Below are 17,898 nucleotides of genomic sequence, written 5' to 3' on the forward strand. Positions count from 1 at the left end.
CTCTCTTTCCATGTTTTTCACCAAACACATGCATTTCTATTGAATGGACATTTGTATAGATAGAATTGTACTTCCACAGATACATTCATTCATTCATGGCGTGATTTAAACTGAAAATGTGATCACGAGCACATGTTCACATAGCCGGTTAGATGATGACTTGTGCTACTGAGCTTTATTGTTGTGATCTCGTAGTTTGGTTATTGGGGGGGGTTTCACCACACCCCTAATTATTCGTTTGTTATGCTTCATACAGACGTAGGGTCTCGCATGGACATTAACCATGCTTTTTCCCTGACCGAGCGAGATTATCCTACACTGATAGGATTGTGTGCTGTGATTTCCTCAAACAACGCAAAATAAAAGTTGAGGGTCCCATAGAGTTTTATCCTTGCCAGTTTAATTATGTTTTATAAAAAATATTATACTAAATCAAAGTAAAAAAAAATTTTGGTATTAAATATGATTTTTTTTAAAAAGATGATAACTTTTGTCCATTTCAAATGATTTCAGACAAAATTGTTTTGCATGGAAAGTAAAAAAAAAAAACATATCCAAGACTGTAGTTTACAAACTTTTCCAGAAAATGCCATCATTTCCCAGTAGCAATATTAGGATTTTCGAAGACATAGACATATATAGATATAACTATAATATACACATATATATATATATATATATACATATATATATATATATATGCTTCACATTAAAAGCTCTCCACCTGTGAACGGTGGTGGTTTTGTTTTTTGTTTTTTATTGTGAAGTAGCAGTTATAATGTATTTATTACAAAGTATGCAGAGCTTTGTTAGCTGTGCTGTTTTTCAGTAAAAGCAGAAACAGTCACAGTATATATATATATATATATGTATATTATAGATATAGATATATAGAGATATAGATATAACTATAATATACATATTCATATATATATATATATATATATATATATATATACATACAGTATGTATGTATGTATATGTATGTATCACTTATCGTAACATATTTACTTGTCTGTGGAGAAATAAGTGGAGTAAAAGATATGATTCCGATTAGAGGGGAGCTAGTTAATGTGTCTGACAGTGAGAGTCTTGGTTTTTGGATTAATGGCACCAACTGAGAGAGGATAGATGATGATCCTCTGTTGGGATCTGCAGACAGGCAGCTGTGGTTTCTTTTTTCTTCCCCATTCAGCAAGAGCTGACATTGATGTACAGTAAGCTCCCACCAAGAGATGTGTGCCACCAACACTAACAGGATAGACTCAGCTGAAGGGCATCAAAAAGAAGCACGCTACTGTATCCCAAAAGATTGTCCCTGTTTCACTTCACACTTTCTATTTACATATTACTGAATGATCCAAGAGGTTGTGAATGACTTTGACGTATCCCTATTGACTTGTATACTCTTATTGCAAACAGCAAGCCCATATAATCGTTCATTACTGTATAGAGCATCTCAAATCTTTTCGAGTAGTGGTATTGTCCAGCCGTACACAATTAGGAGAACAATGTCAAACAATAGCGTAGAAACTTCCCTTTCATATCATGATTTGACATTTCTTAAATGAATAATATTCTCTACAAGAGCAGATTGTGCTACTTAAAAAAAAAAGATCAACAATGTAAAAATAGTGTTCACAGCTTCTTTAAGTGGGTGTACAGGATACCTAGAGCATGGTCGTTCCGTGTTCCCATGTGCTGGAGTTGGTCGGGTTTAAGTGTGCCAAGCCGCCATGAACGCATCGTGTGTCTTTTTTGATTCAACATGTGTGGCTGCGCTGGTATAAAGAAAACGCTCTCATTACACAGCTTTGTCTCTGTGGTTTAGATGCTAACTGCACAGCCATAGTCTCAGATTGTCGGCCTCATGTTACAGTTTCAGCTACACTGGAGCTGTGTTACATTACTGTTGATGCAAACACAGCATTCCCTGCTGTTACTGCTTCACATTAAAAGCTCTCCACCTGTGAACGGTGGTGTTTTTTTGGGGTTTTTTTTATTGTGACGTAGCAGTTATAATGTATTTATTACAAAGTATGCAGAGCTTTGTTAGCTGTGCTGTTTTTCAGTAAAAGCAGAAACAGTCACAGTGAGATGTTGGATAAAGAGCCGCTGACGACAGGCTCTTGCAGCATTTTCTGTAAACCAGCCCAGCTCCGACATGGCTTCAAGGTGGAAGACACTGTGCCCGAATGTCTTAACTGACTGCAGCTGGTCAAGGTCAATTTGAGAATCCTCACCACTATCAAAAGTCCAACCCAGTTGGTGAAGGGGCCACAGAATGATGGGCAAACTGTTTTTTTGGGGGGAATCTTGTGGGTCACTGAATTGCTGTGGGATTCCCAAAAGATTGGAGTCAGCTTCACTAATCGTCACATGATCGGAATGGGACGTAAAACAAAAGTCAACAGGAGCAGGTGGGATGGGAATCACAATAAGGTCTGTTTTTTTGTTTGATATATATATATATATATATATACAAATATGCAGTTCTAATATGAACATGAAATCATTATTGCGGTGGCAGGCCGTGGTTTGGCTCAGCTGCAGGGGGGACCGATTGGGGGAGTGGTTCAGGGAACGGTGCCTGGAAGAGGTTTAATTAGCCCAGCTGAATCAGATCCCTGATTGTCCATCCCTAACACACATCAAAAAAAAAAAACTAGCAGGTGACCAGACGGGAGGACGGAGGACGGAGGACACGGAGCAGCAGGGTGGCTGCTGCGCAGAGGAGCACACAGAAATCGCATGCGATTATTGGACATTTGTGGTGGGTGAAATAAAACACCTTCGGAAACCATACTTCTGAGGACTGTTGTCGTTCGTGCTGTAAAAGAACCCACTAGCGATAGGAAGATGACAGTCACAATTACTTTTTGAGAAATAATGATTTCACTTATTGCCATAGCTGAGCGTCACCCTCCCAAGCACATACAAAAATCTATAGCCATAACAAAACTGTAGCGAATAATGCAGAAGGTAACTGTTTGGTTTGTTTGTTCTGTAGAAATATACAAGTAGATATGAAGTACTTAGTATAAAGGCAATAAAAGCACAACAATTCTTCGTTTCAAGCGATTGTACACAAATGGAAACATAATTATGAAGATGATATTCCATTTCTGCCAATATATCCCTCAAAATCCTACACACTGAACCGTTAAAGGATTGATTTCTTTGAAATACTAACTAAATACGTATTTCTTTGATCAATGCGAGGAGGGTCACTGAAAAAGACTACGATGGAGTCAGATTAGGGGAAGACACCATTGAAATTTTAAAGTACATCTGATCTGATCGGAGTATCCCACAGACAAGGCAAGTTTAAAGTTTTTAAAAAGAGTCGAGAGGGACTGTATTAAAATTCTGTGAGGTGTTTGTAAGATCTGTGAAGAACGGGGAATGTAGCTTACCGCAAATCTTATTGTATGTTATATGTACGTGTTAACCATAGGTGTAGTGCTGCCGGAGTTAGAAAATAACGTGTTCGCAAGTTTATTTGTTCCGTTTAAAATGAATGTACACGTTTTAAGTGTTTGAAGATCCAAAGCGTACGTCATGCAAGAGAGCCAATAAAAACAAACGGAATCGTCAAATTTGTCAGTCACATTTAAGTATTAATTGACTCACGACATCAACTTGAAGCCTCGTTACGATCGGCTAACATTTGCTCTGTCAAAGTTACTGCATTACAAATGAATACAAACGGAACACTTCCTTGTCTTATTTCAAATTGAAAGCAAACAGCACTACACCCCTGGTGTCAACAATGTTTGCAACGATGTTACTGCATTGACAGAACTCGGTAGTGCATAACTGGCCTGGCTCCACAAGACTACTGCTCGCAGCTTCACTTTTCTTAGCTGTGATTATAGTCTGGAAATCCTGTTTGCAGTACAGTTTGCACACAGCCACTCTGAAGGGTGGACCAATTACTGACCAGTAAGTGTGCTTAATGCATCACATTAGAGTTTTGTGTTCATCTTGTTGCAGCGGTTGTAGAATTTGAGCGCATATTGTGGATAGTTCTGATTGGTTAAAGGCTGTCCAATCGTATTGAAAGTACAATTGATGGACTGAAAAATGATATGATGCACAGCGAGCGTAATTTTGGAAATGTATTTTCGTTTCCCTGAATATATATATATATATATATATATAAAACGGAGGAATATGAAGGACAGTGAACGCAGTCACACTTAAATGACTGAGCAATATTGACTGTTTACATGATTAAGTGTACAATTGACTTTATAGTTGTGCCATATCAACTGTAAAGTCAAGAAGAATATGTATCGTCAAGACTTATTTTTATTTTCAGTTTATTTTCCTTCTATTTATTTATGTATCTCTATAGCTCTTATGATGGGACTGGTCCTATTTCAGTAATCTTGGAAAATAAACTAATCGGGTAACAAAAGAATAATTTGCGCTACTGTGAGAACATCAAATATAAACCTTAAATCACCACGTTACCTAACGACGACCCTGACTAAAAAAAACACAACACAGGAACAGGATGGTTCCAGGTTTGGGAGAAGACGGGGTTTAATTTTTTTTGTATTTAAATCTGGGTAAAATAATCAAAGCCAGCAGCTATGTTGGCAGGTTATGCAATTAAAACGCTATGGTTATTTTTGGTAAGTGCAAAACAGTGGTGAACAGTTTGAGACAACACCTCTCTGTCAAAATTCAAGTATTACACAACTCGGAGTCCAAACATGTAGCAGCACTATTTGTCAGTGTATTAAGAGAAGTGTAATTTGGAACACAGCCAGTGTGCCAGCATTGGTAAATTCCAGCTGCACTTGAACCAATTCAATTTACTGCTAGTCAATCCTTTAGAAAAGACACTGCATTGTATATTTAATGAAACAAGATGTGCAGGTCGGGCCAATCTTAAAAACACAATTTATGTTTTGCTCCTTACTTTGGTTACTCAGTGATATCAGTTTCAACTCTGTTTGTCCTGGACATTTAGCTTATCTTGGCAAGATTAAAAGCAGAGGGAAACTGCAAAGCACAGTCAAAACTGAAACATAATACAACATCCAACCATTCCAAAAAAAAAAAAAAAAAAAAATTGTCTATGACTTGTGTCAGGATTGCCAACTCTCATTCTTTGTGTGAAGCAGCCACTCTGTCTCGGTCTCTCGTGATACCTGAACAAATCTCTCACCAAATAAGAAGAAGCTACAAAACCATTCCTTCATGAAAAACATGTAGGTTCAATATGCTTTCTCTTCACACAGGAACGAGTCTGAACATCAGGCCCTTTCCACTTTTTAGTACCAATACTGGTCCATGAACAAGTGCAAAAACACACATTTCACATAGCTTTGACAAAAGCCTGCAAACTCACAGACCTCTCCTCACTTCACATTCTAAAATTTCATATATATTACAAATGCAAATTCCTATAAAGATACAACTTTTACTTCAGTGATGACAGTCCGCAACGCTACTGAGGCTCATTGATAATGAACGTAATCGGAGTTTTACCTTGACTGTAGCTGAAGTTTTGTATGTTTCTTACATGTGTTTGTAGGAGTCTTTTCTGTATTTTCTATGAAATATCTGCAGCAAACAGAGAACTACCCTATTATCTATCATCATGAATTATTCCAGACATGGAGTACAGGATTGGTCAGCACTAATGTGACGACATGACACGTCTAATTAAATTCCATTCTCTACTTTTCTACACTTCAAACAGGTGAGCTGTCACACAGAGTCAGTTTACTGTATGTAGGTGAAATCTTTCTGTGCTTTGACCCAAAGGGCCACCGTAGAGCGTACACATGTATATCTGACCACTCTGATCTCAATTAACTAAATAGTGCAACAGAATGCAACAATGAAAACACATTTTATTGTACCACGTGTTCGCTTGGTTAATATTATCAACACACATGGGCAGGATTTTCAATATTTAGGAAGTCGTGATTTTAAGTGAGAAAAGATGTCTCTAAAATAGACAACCTATTTGGGTAGACGAACTGTACATTACACTTTTGCACATTATTGTATTGTGAGACTTTATAGTTCACAGAAATAAAGTTTTACACCCTCAAATACACTGCAACATTTCTCATTGAGGGCTATGAATAGGGGCCATTTCACCCAAATTGCTGTCAACATGATCAATGGCATTACGTGTCCAGGGATTATTGATATCAAAGAAAATCCCCCCAAACTGTATTATCTGTATTTGTTTGTGACTGAGATAAAGTTCATATCTTGAAACCCTACCATAAGTGTACACCTTTTATTCTGTCTCCCGGATATATAACTTTACATGAATGTACGTGGATCCCAATTGGTCCATCTCTAAAGATCCAAACTTGTGAAAAAATTTATTTGATATGAATATATGCGTAATTTTCTCAGTAAATCATTGTGACCATAGGTGCAGAGCTGCAAGAGCGATACAAAACCGTGCTCTACCACTTTTCTTCATTTTTTTTTTCCAAGTGAGGAAATAAAATATGCAGTTGTCTTGACTCTGTTGAATTCCATTTACATTTTTTAAGTACTTAAAAATTCAAATATCTGTAAAGTGCATGTCATGCATTCTGCATTAATACAAACTCAACACTTGTAAAAAGTGTAAAAAAAAAAATTCCCCTTGGGGATTAATAAAGTAAATACCTACCTACCTACCTACCTACTTCCCGTATCCATTTCAAATTAAAAGCCAACTACCATTTCAGTAGACAGAAACCCTTCTTTTTTTTTTTTACAAGGCTTTCTATGTGAAACATTTGTGACTGAAATCAGATAATGAGTAATCCAGAACCACCAATGAAAACAGTGTGATTATATCGTTGGCTTAATGTTTTAAAGCAAGTAAAATATCTAGGCTCAACTAATGACTATTGTATGTAAACATAAACACAACTTAACAATGCACACGGCTGCGTGTTTGCTCATGCGTGGCCGGATATCAGGTTTGCTCCAGTGCCTCAACAAATAACCACTGCAGCCCTGACAGGTGACATACACATGTGGTTCCACATGCCTTCCTCTGAACCCGCACTATCCTGTGTGTACACGCCTGTCACTGAAAGCAACGTGTCAGCAGCTCCAGTCCTCCAATGAACGCTCACTGTCACGCACACAAGCCTGTCAAATTTGACCGAAAGCCTAAAAGGATGTCTTGAGTTATATTTAATTACATAAATGGCCACGGTCGACAGCTGAACCGGCTATGGATGCCTGACAAAACAGCTAAATTACTTTCATTACATGTTCACTGGACGCGAGCGATCCATTTCAAAGTTATAGTCTAATGCCCTTCAGGTGAAAAACCACTGCAGTGTTTAGATATTGTATCTTTCTGGCATACAGACTTTTAACTAATAGGTTTTTTTTTTTATTCATTATTATTTGTATTCATCAATATAACATTGTTGATCATTATTGGCTATTATTATTAATTATCCAGAAGAGGCACCAGGCTTGGACATTTGTATCACCCGATTCTGAACCTTAGTCCCTCTTCTTTCCAAGAGCTGGGAGGTTTGGTGCCACGAATCCCTCACCAAAATGAATGGAGGCAGAAGTAGTCACTTAGGGGATTGGCGGGGGGCTGAAGTCTGGAGCACTGTGAGCACAAATACTGATGAGTGAGCCATTTGCTTCTACACTCCTCTTCACGAGCGTATGTTTGCACCTCAACCAATTTGCATTCATTTATTACCGAGGGCGACTACTTTAACTTAAAGGACTCTACTGGTGGTTTTGCATTTATGAATGACAAATTGTGTACACTTCACATTCACGCCATTTTCAAAAGGGACTTTTAAAAGGTCACTTTATTTCTGAGTAGTAACACCGCAGCGACTGGAAGTTATTGACGCATTTAAAGTATTGTGTCTGACCTCCCTTATCAGAAAGTTGACTCGTAGAAATCGAGATGTTGAACTTCCTCTCGAGTCTCTGCAGAAGGATTTCCATCAGTAACCAAGCGGCGACCAACGGTGACGTCACCGTCGGTTTGCGAAGTGACTTCATGGTCGTTGCCTATTTGATAGCTCGGAGCGGTTTGGAGACGGAAGTGACCATATTCGGACGAGCTGGGAGGAGCGAGTGGTCGATCCGACTCGATCTAAATCGGAAACTCAAGGACACTACGCCCCGCCCACCAATAGCGGAAACATGACTGCACAACAGGCCTGTCAATCAAACAGGCGTGCATGCCCTCCCCCCCAAAGAAAAAAAAAATAACATGTCTTTTTGAGTCCGACTTACTAATTTACGACTGAATTATTTCCAGATGGACCGCTAGAAAACTACGAAGGAGTGACTTTCCCCAAATGGCACCATAAGGCTGCTGTAAAGTTCAAAATCCTTTACCGGACCGTTATAGCTCCGAACAGTGTTGCCTGCAATGTCAAGTGTGCACGAGTGGAAATTGTTTTGCTTTTAGCATTTAAAGCCTGCGCAATCTGAACCGGGCGGCGCGCTAGCTGCGTGAACTTTACCTTTGAAGGATGACTTGTCAAGTGCGGCGGTGGACTACTTGTGATCGACACAGAACGCACGGGCGGCTCGTCCCTCTTCGCCTGTGGGAGGAGAAAGCAGAATGGATGTTTTTTTTTTTTTTTTCTTTTTGATGTAAGCGCGAGAACCATCGAGGGGGAGCATTGATATTCAGCTTGAAGTCCAGCTGATCCCCGTTCTCCACACCTTTGGGGTTGACCTTACGACCTCACAGTGAAAATCATTTGGCAGCTCCTCTGACCGCAAGCAATATGCAGGAGCACAGACCGAAAGATGAGTTACAACTGAGGATTTTTTTTTTTATTTTTTTTTATCCAATTTTCTACCGCTTCCATTTTCATACAATGTCAAGGACTATAGAATTAGAAGAGGAAAAAAAAAATAAAAAAAAAAAACTGATAAACGCGTTTATTTGCGTTTACTTCATTTTATGGAACGTATCAAACAGCCAAGTTCAACACCATCTACAAAATTGGATAGACAGAGAAAACACAAAGACAAAAACAGAGTTTACAACAAAACACTGCCTGGTTTGGGTCGAAACACAGCTGGACTCCAATGAAGGAGTAGAACCATCTCAAGGAGGATCAGAAGAAATGGACAGCATGCGAGTTAAATATGAGTGTCACAGCAAAGGGTCTGAATACTTATGACCATGTGATATTTCAGTTTTTCTTTTTTTAATAAATTTGCACAAATTTCTTCATTTCTGTTTTTTTTCTGTCAAGATGGGGTGCTGAGCGTACATTAATGAGAAATAAAATGAACTTTTTTGATTTTAGCAAATGTCTGCAATGAAACAAAGAGTGAAAAATGTAAAGGGGTCTGAATACTTTCACTGTATATTCTGCCAATATGGGTGTCAGATCAGAAAACTGCGATTGCGGAAGGCGATGACGATCTATTTTGTCCCGAGGTTAACCTCCCAAACCTGGCGACAAAATCTAGAGCACATACTTTTAAAAATGTAAAAAAATAAATAAAAAAAACGTTTTTTTTTTTTTAAATGACTTTTAACAAAACACGCTACTGAAAATGATTGTTAAAAATGTATGAATTCTCTCTTAATATATTATTATCCCCCCCACCTTCCCCCCTCCTCCAAATTCGTTCTACAAAGTCAAACCTCCTCAGAGATTTCTGACTATCAAATCCAACGTCTCGGGTATATTTCGCAGATCTGCCGTTTAAACCAAATCAGCCAGAGTCAAAAGCGCAATACGCGAAGGAGTGATGAAGCGTAAAAGCGGCGGGGTGGGGGGGGGGGGATTTGGGTTTTGGAGACAGGCAAACGCACGCAGCAGACAGCATGCTTCTCCAAAAGTCAAAACGGGAAAAACCTGCGTGTCAGGGACAGGGATGACGCGCAATAACGCGCCGGCGCAATACGTCAGCGTGGAGCTTGGGGGGGGGGGGGGGGGATACAGCGCTTTGAGAGAACGGACACGGCTCTGCTGAATAATACATGAAGCAGAAGGGGCCGAATCAACTGCGCGAGGTATTGTTGTGGCATGAATAAATGGTGCATAATTGATACAGGCTCTCTTACATTATGCATCGCTGTTCGCAAAATCTCCATGCGGCGCTGTGACTCGAAGCAGGTCAACGGATCTGAGGGATACAGTGTCACTGATCTAATGGTCCTCACCGTTAATGCTTTATGCTAAATACGCACCGCTGGCTCCACCGGCCTGACGTACCGATGCAAATTGCCGGTGACGCAAGACGTGGCTGAGGAGGTTGTTTTTTTTGTTGTTGTTTTTTTTCTTCTCCTTTCAACAAGAGTTGGCTTAACCAATTAGCCAGTCCCTCCAGGATTCCTTTTGTGATTATATCAATCAAAAAAAAATGCTCGATTGCGCAAACATTTTTGATGTAGTTTGCAGAGTTTCAGGAGAATTTTTTTTTTTTTTTTGCTGTAAAATTGCAGGAATTAGAAAAACTTGAGGGAAAGTCGAGGGGAAACAAACGACAACAACAACAACAACAAAAGCGATAAAGAATAATAATCACTTCCTTTGATAATAAGCATGCTGCATAATCGCAGAAATGTTTTAGTTCTAATCTTTTTTTTTTTTTCCTTATTGAACATTGAACGTTACAAAAATGATATAAATGACGAAGCTTTACCAAACGGGCAATCTGCGACTTTAATGTAGAGAACAGAGGCTACGTCGGCTGTCAAAATAAAAGCCGTAGATGCCATGTACTTAAAATCTTATTCAACACATACTATACGCACAAAAACAAAAAGTTCAGTCTCTTATTAACTTAAAGACAACCTTTCCCACAAACACCAGTCAGTTTGTGTTTGTTTGTTTGTTTTTTTTTGCCCACTTTTTTGAGTTTGCTTTGCTGATAAGAGGGGAGTCAGCAGAGCCTTGCCGGTTGTAAATGAGGTTGTTTTTTTTTTTGTGTTAATAAAGCGAGTTTTGTTTGAAAAGGCTACTTTAAGCCACGTTTTCAGCAGAGCTTCTGTTGAATAAATTCCGTCGAGTAAATGTTTTTGGGTTTTTGTTTTTTTTGGGCTTGGGTGCATCGGTCTAACAGAACAGGTTGAGATTTGGAAGGTCATCTCCCCTTAAAATGATGGTTACCAACAGCGCTTTCCTCTCAGCAGCTTTGCAGAGAGTTGGGCCACCATATCGCTAAAAAAAAAAAAAAAAAAAAGGAAGTCCTCTCCAGGTCAGACAACAAGGAAGCAACTTTTGAAACTTCTACTATTGCACGAGAAATGTTTTCCAAAGAATGCGCAATTTGGTTGAACTGTTCATTTTGCTCTTTATTTTTTTTGCTGAAATAATTATTTTTATCCATCTTATTTTATGTATACATATTTGTAATGTTGTTGATATTGTGTGCACCTTTTTGTGTGTGTGTGTGTGTGTGTGTGTGTGTGTGTGTGTGTGTGTGTGTGTGTGTGTGTGTGTGTGTGTGTGTGTGTGTGTGTTTCTACGGTGCCGTGACGGCTAAATGTCCCCGCTGTGGGATTAATAAAGTCTCCTTCTAATCTAATCTAATCTAATGTTCCTCACTCAGTCGGTTTGAGGCAACATTTTTGGTCGAGGGTGAAAGTTCAATCTGTGAGATTGGGAAACGTCGGCTGAAAGTCCAAAGTTCACCGACGGTCAAAGAGGAGCGAACGCCGTCGAAGGGCGCTCTGCGCAAAACCATTGCGTCTTAACTTGTTTTTTTATTTTGCCTTACGGACAGATGGCTGCCGTTAGAAGGTGGGGGGAGTCGTGTGGGCTTTTCCTTAACAGCACCGCTGCGAACGGGCTAATTAAAGAAAGGACTCTGAAAATTAATTTCAAAAACAACACAAAAAAAAAAAGAAAATCCAGCTGGTCACCGGCCCCCGCTGACTACTCCCCCGCGTCTCAGCCTCTGGACGCGCACGAGAAGTCGAGCCGAACTCGGCTTGGACGAAAATGTTTTGATTTTGCAGCTGATTTTTTTTTTTTTTTTTTCAAAAAAATTACAATGTAATTCGCAGAGTTCAAGATTCGTTTTTCGGGGGTAAAATTGTGGAAATAAAAAAAAAAATTAATAATAATCGAGGAACAACAATTTGATTTTTTTTTTTTTTTTTTTACAACTACCTGATAAAGAGCAACATGTAATCACATCATTTGATAATAAGCACGCTGCACGTCGCAGACATATCTCCGTTCTATTTGATTTGTGTTCATTAACTTAGAACATAGAACATAGAGAACCGTTGTTTTGTTACAAAGTTACAAAGAATTCATAAAAGTGACGCAGCTTTAAAAAAAAAAAAAAAAAAAGACAATCTGTGACTGTAGTATAAAAAAAACTAAGACGGCGACTGTTTTCAAAATAAGAGCTTTGGATGCCGTTTAATTGATATTAAATCAACACAGGCTTACTAAAAAAAAAACATTTAAAAAAAAAAAAAGAAGTTTTTTAATCACCTGAGAAATGTCGCTCAGGTACGGCCATTTTTTCTTTTTTTTTTTTTTTTTTTTAGCTCAACATGACGCGTGGAAAGAGCATCCGCGCTTTAAGACAAGTCCACTAAGTGGCCTTTCAACGCGTTCCTCCCCAAGCCAATTAGCACGTCGCAGTTCATTTGCAACTCGTGCCGTTCAAGCTTTTACCCCGAAACACAAAAAAAGGGAAAGGGACGACATCGGACGGGTTCCGTCGTCGTTCCGTTTGCTCCCGGCGGCTTCTGGAAGCGATTTGAAGTGTTCTTGAAATTGGCTTACGAAACATAAAAAGGACGTCAGCCCCCCCCCCCCCCCCCCCCCCCCCCCGAGTCCGTTACGCCTAACGTTTACGTCAATACGTCTCTGCGCAAGCCCTCTTGTTCCCATCACCCCCCTCCCCCCCGCTGACGAGCAGCTCGTTTCATTATTGCCGTTATTGTCCCCAAACGTGTAGAGCATCTTACAATCAGACAGGCAACCACACGTTTTCAGTTTGTTTATATTACCCAAGATCGCCGTGTTGTTGTTGTTGTTGTTGATTTTTTTTTCATTTGACAAGTATTATTATTATTTCAAGCGAATTACTTTTGCTGAATGAATTGTACTACATGTTGTTTTTCAGTACCGTGGTTGGCCAAAGGGACAATTCCATAAAAAAAAACAAATGTTTTAAAAAAAGGCAGGACTTTCAGATGCTTGCATGCAGCCAATGCACTCAACTCCTGATATTAAAAAAAATAAAAATAAAAATAAAAAACAACTCCAGTGCTGGGCTGACTACAATCATTTTCCATTTTATACATCTGCTCATTATCAATATGTCTCAGGGGTTAAGTTTAGCACTTGAGAACTCATTTTCCCCTCCGCGGGCCCATTTGGAAGCGCAGCGCCTCTTCGATCCTCCGAGCTTTGCTGCTTGTAACTACTCTCATCTGACGAAGACAAAGAAGACTTTGAGAACAGCAAAGAACCGGGGGGGGGGGGGATTCAAACAGCATCTTCCTGCGAGCTCACCTACAAAAAAAAAAAAAAAGGGTCCACAACACAGGAGGCCACGCGGTCAAACGGGATTCAGTTCGGGAGGCCTGCAGGTGACACGCTTGGCCACACCGCTGACGGGGTTACCGGACGCCCGCTCTGAAATCCACAACGTGTTCGCAGAGCTCTGCAGCTGGTCATAAGCTTCCGATTTAAAACAACAAAAAAAAAGACCAATGTGCAAGTAAAATACCTACGACAAATACAACGGCCGTACTATCCCATCAAATGGAGCGGGGGCTTACGGGGCGGTCCCATCACACCGCCGGTACAGCAGGCAGAAAAGAAGAAGAAGAAAAAAAAAAAAATCACCGGTCGAAAGACATTTCCTCCACCTTCGAATTGATCCCGTGTTATTGTTGCTCACACAATTCAAGGTCAATGGTTTATGGTCCAAAAAAAAAAAAAAAAGTGATGGAAACTGCCTCTTCTCAGCTGGCTGAAACATGCCTTCCAATCGCTCCTGTACAAATAAGTGCCTTTAAAAACGTCCCTCACTTGACACAGTGTGTAGGGCATTACTCTCTGGAAACTCAACAGCGATCTAAAAACGATTTTTCTTTTTTTTTCTTTTTCTTTTTGTTGTTTAAAACTGGCCATGTTACACTGGGCTCTGGAGATGTCCCCGCAGGGGGGGGGTTAGGATGTGGAAAGAATTCTCAAGTCCCTACCGGCAGCTGCTTCATTACAAACCTGCGTACAGGTGTGCTCTTTTTTTTTTTAATTTTAATTTTAATTTTTTTTACCACAGCGCACAAATTAACGCCGGCGGAGATCGAAGTTTGGAGAAACGCATAATTAGAAAATTAAAAAAAAAATGTACATAGAAAATAAATAAATAACCCACCCAGTGTCACGTCAACTATCACGCAGCACAAGCTGAATGCGGGGGCCGTGAAATATTCTTTTCTCACGGTCTTAATTATACAGATTCATATTAAAACGGAACGCACTAAAAACTGTTTTGGTTTTTTAAATATAATGTCAGACCTGTAGTAGACCCAGCAGCGTGTTAACGTTCCCCCACCCCTCCCCGTATACGCAACAGCGTACACTATCCAGAAAATGTCTCTCCTGTCCCACCAATCTCCTTATACAAATTCCCAAAAGCTTGTTATTTGCCGTGCTTAATAGCAAAATGTACATTTCTCTCAATCAAGAATGAACATCCCGGTCAAATCTTTTGCGAATCACTTGAAACTTCGGCTTAAGAGAGGGAAACAAAAGCTGCAAATAAATACAATACGCAACACTGAGTTTTAAAGATCGCCTTATTGCGAAGGAAGCGAGGCGTCGAGGGGGGGGGGGGGGCGGAGGAGAGGGGGGGGGTGTGTGAATCCGTCCTTTTAATAATACAAAACCATTTTAACTATTTATCATCCGGCCCAATTTAAGAAACAGCTCTCGTCTTTTAACGTTATCCAAAAGGAGGCCTGCTGCCGTTGCAATTAAACGTCCGCGTTGTTCCACTTTGAACGGCAGCACCCCGGCGGTGAGGGCTTTTGCGAGTTGCCCGTTTCGCCCCGGCTTTCATCTCCCCGGAGCAGCGGAGCGCTTTGCTTCCTCCCGACGCTCGACCGGGGGCAAAGTGCCGAGGACACGCACACGCGGGTTCGAGCTCTGAAAATGCACACCGTCGATATCGGAAATGTTCAAAAACGTGCTTTTTTTTTTTTTTTTTTTTAAAGGGACTTGACGTGCTCGCGGATGTTTCGGTTTGCTGTACATTCACACGAATGGAGCTCAGGGGGGGGGGGGGGGGGGACCGCTTCCTTCAGCCGCGCCGGCTCGCTTCTCTGTTAATGTGCAGTTCCGGTCAAATGGACAACGAAACCTTAACAGCTTCGTTTATCGCCGAATTCAACACCATTAGACGGGACGCTTGTTTCTAAAAAAAAAAAAAAAAAAAAAGCACGTTCAACGCTGTGTGTAACTCACCTTCTATCGCTGGGGGGCACTTTGCATTATGGGAAGTGTAGTTTTATGTACGCGCCGTAGCCGGCCAAACAAGACTCTGCCGCGTTTAAAAAAAAACTACAAGTACCAGAGCACAAGAAGAAGAAGCTTTATGTTGCGTTTACATGCAAACAAGGAACACTTTTGACATATTTGACTTTGGTTTCTGATTTAATTATACCTCAAAAATGCGTTTGCATCCTTTATGTTAAGAGATTGTGTCACTGAGATCAAAGAAGTATTTTTCCAAGTCTTTTTTTTTTTTTTCAAACAAATAGGCCTACAATGTGCATACACAGAACAACAACAAATTACAAAAACAGTCATAAAATGCCTCAGTGTAATTTTATTAATTCCTTATAAAATGTTAGTCATTGTAATTATTAAAACTTTTTTTCCATAAGTAGCTGTAATTTAAAAAAAAAATAGTTTTTCCAATTGTTGGGTCATTATCATGAAATGTGTACAATGATAACCCACTCCCTCTCGTCCTTTACGTTGCAGTGACCTGCCTCAAACAGAAACAAAGACAAAAAGTCTAATGAATCAGTGTGACATTGAATGGCCAGTCTCTCGGTCCATTCAGTACTCCCAGAATTAATCTTAAAATCATGAAGAACAAAACGTTACACTGACCAAATTTCTGTGAAATCTTGTGTGTATATTCTGGTCTCAGGAGGATGACCAATTATAATGCGCCGCTTTCATGACCAACTTGACCAACACTGCAGGTCAGGACAATTGTGATATCTTGAGCAGAGAATGAATTCCATTGCTTTTCCCATAATGCCTCACCGAACCTCCTGCTGCCGCTGAATGAGCAAATGAGCTTAAGGAATAGGCAGAGATGCAAAACAGGAAGAAAAACAATTAAAACTGCAAGCAGTGATATGCGGGCTGCGCGTGGGCCCCCGACGCCGGCTCCCCGACGTGTATTTTTTGTCTCATTTCCTGTCTCCGGCAGGGGGCGCCACGACTATGGGCGAATATTACCATACAGGTGTCTTCAGGGAGTTGACTGTTACCAAAGACGTAATGTTTGAGGAAGATCGGAGTATGTGCATAAAAGTTACAGTCACTTGTAGTTTCATGGCGAGACGCTCAAAATGGCCGCCACGCCACGGGCACACCCGTCGACGAAAACAAATTAATTTATGCTCAGAGACTTTTCGGTACATCTCGGTGTGATACACCAGTCCAACGAATTTGGTGCGTGTAGGTGAAACTGGGTGCCCGGGGCTGCAGTTTAGGGGGCACCAGTGAGCCATTTGGCCACGCCCACTCGCAAAACACATATCAGACGTATCGTCTCACGAAGTATGTGATTTCTCAATGTATCATCAACCACATGTTTAAGTTATTCTGATCCCGACTTTAGGTTCATGGGATCAACCAGCTCAACGGAGCATGTGAAAGTATGAAAAGTGTCATTTCCGTTTGCCACCAGGTGGCGCTATGACTGAGTGAATATTACCACACAGAGATGTGTGTAAAAACTTTTATGAGTTTTTGAATATCATAAAGCCTCCACAAATGCAATTAAACTTTCAGGAAAAAAAATAATAATAACTTTACAAATAACAATAGGGCTTTCGCACCGTTGGTGCTCGGGCCCTAAATATAGATTTAATACAGCAAAGTAAAATCCGTTCGAACCATCAACGATCTTTACAATATATGAAATGGTGAAATAAATAAAAAAATGATGTATCCATCAGATTACTATAAAATTTGTTTTATTGACTCTCAGAAGATTAATAGAGATATAGCCTACAAATCCAATCAAATTTGACCTTGTACACACGAAAGAACAAAATGCACAGATTCCCATCAGGGATGTTTTCAGTGATGACATTGTTTATTCCTACCTCTTAGGTCCTCGGCTATTTCTGATATACCTCCCTGAAAAATAATCAAAATCCAATCAGCAACCAAAATGCCAATGTGATGCGTTTTAATAACAAATATGGCCTACTCCCAGTACACTGACTGCCAATCTAGAAAGGATTGACTGAAGGTTCACTGGCTATATTAATATTTATTTAAACATACATTTCCCCTCTTTCTTTTTTTTTAACATGGCAAAGTTTTGATTATTTATTTATTTATACTATTTATGTTATGTGTTTAGTCTTGTAACAACCTTTTCAAATGTGTAATTATGTTCCTTTAATGTTGACAGAAAGAAGGTCCAACCACTCGCGGTGCGCCTCCTTGATTTGAAGCAGCCAAATATATTAGGCTTCAGAAATTGTATTTATAGATATGTCCATTCCAATTCTAACATTCGGCTTCTGTGGAGTGTGTTGCACTGCAGAGCGAGCAATTCCAGTCCTAGGCTGCAACAGAGCAATACCATGTCAGTAGAACAAACCCAACCCCATGCAGAGTTGCACATGATGGCCATCACGGGGCACATTAACACCCCTATTAATTTAAGAAG

General features: G+C 40.0%; 1 protein-coding gene across 2 annotated transcripts in view; it reads right to left on the bottom strand.

Annotated features, from left to right (window-relative positions):
- LOC138623621 (bis(5'-adenosyl)-triphosphatase-like) overlaps positions 1–15,481 on the bottom strand; it is a 276,741-nt gene extending 261,260 nt beyond the window's left edge. For both annotated transcript variants that reach the window (XM_069703242.1, XM_069703241.1), the window contains exons 1-2: positions 15,438–15,481; positions 8,490–8,570 (exon numbers count right to left, since the gene is read on the bottom strand). The gene's annotated coding sequence lies outside the window, so the exon portion shown is untranslated. The remainder of the gene's footprint in view (positions 1–8,489; positions 8,571–15,437) is intronic.
- Between the last annotated feature and the right edge of the window lie 2,417 nt (positions 15,482–17,898).

Source organism: Brachyistius frenatus, unplaced genomic scaffold, assembly GCF_029030835.1.
Source record: "Brachyistius frenatus isolate BFR_SWC_R1_liver_20210118 unplaced genomic scaffold, ASM2903083v1 Contig_45, whole genome shotgun sequence".
In the NCBI taxonomy this organism is placed as follows: Eukaryota; Metazoa; Chordata; class Actinopteri; family Embiotocidae; genus Brachyistius; species Brachyistius frenatus.